The sequence below is a fragment of the Pyxicephalus adspersus genome, chromosome 10, assembly GCF_032062135.1.
Source record: "Pyxicephalus adspersus chromosome 10, UCB_Pads_2.0, whole genome shotgun sequence".
Taxonomy (NCBI): Eukaryota; Metazoa; Chordata; class Amphibia; order Anura; family Pyxicephalidae; genus Pyxicephalus; species Pyxicephalus adspersus.
Genome location: NC_092867.1, coordinates 27,506,215 through 27,507,261, shown reverse-complemented (window position 1 = coordinate 27,507,261; position 1,047 = coordinate 27,506,215). Strand labels below are relative to the sequence as shown.

General features: G+C 38.9%; 1 protein-coding gene across 5 annotated transcripts in view; it reads right to left on the bottom strand.

The window, feature by feature from the left end:
* Positions 1 to 1,047, bottom strand: part of PRKG1 (protein kinase cGMP-dependent 1) — a 513,859-nt gene that overhangs the window by 24,259 nt on the left and 488,553 nt on the right. The gene's annotated exons all lie outside the window — the stretch shown is intronic.

Here is a 1,047-nt window from a genome sequence, read left to right as displayed (position 1 = left end):
ACGACGCTGGATGAGCACAGGGGGACCAGGTAAGTAAGCATGTACAAAATCTCGGGCTTAACCATCCTTGCAGTTTTTTTTTGCCCGAGCGAAGGTCGGGCTTAACTGCAAGGAGGTTAATAAAGTGCCTCAGACAAAAATGCAAAGGTACGTTTCCAGCCTCTTAGTGATTTACAAAGGTTTCCTTTTCTTTTTATTTAGGTATTTTGGGATAAGAATAAATTAAGACTAATGGAATTTGAGAAGCCCAGGGTTGCCTGTATTTAGACAGCAGACACACTTTCTTTGTTTAGGAAGGGTTAGTAAAATCCCCCATTGCTAACTAAAGGAATACATTCTACTAAAGATATACTAGACTGCCAGCCACCTGGCTAGTCTAATCCATGTCATATGACTGTGGGGTGCCAAAATCTCTCTTGCTCTAATATATCCCTGAAAAAAACTGAGACACTCTGGAACATTGTGCTAGAAGGACATTCTCTCCAGACATGTGACACTAGAGGTTAAGGTCATACTTGAATTGTATCCCTCTATCTCATGTACCATGGTGTCAATATTGCTATATTTCTGCAAATGTGCCATGTATGAAGCAGGACAATGGTGTTGTAGAGTAGACTGAAACAGCAGCACTTGATTTTCCTTTTAATCAGGCATCAATATTGTAATTGGTGACATTTTCACCTTGGTTAGCACCCACTACGTTTTATAGGAAAAGGTGAGAGAAATATGGGATATACCATTGGTAATTTTCTTGTGAATATGCCAATTGCCTTGCTATCCTTCAGATTCAAAATGTTAATACATTCTAACCAACATAGGAGTAAACAAAAAAAAATTTTGACTTCACTATCTGAAAGTTTTAGGTCAGTGACCCTGAATGTATAAAATATGACAGTACTAGCAACCACCATTTTCAATGAGGGGGGTGGCAGCAATAACAAGTCTCCATATTAGGTTTGTGACTGGTATCTTTAAAATTTTGTGTTAACGTAAGTTAAAAGTGGTGGATGTAAACAACAAGTGGGCTCCTGGGCAGAACTGAATTGC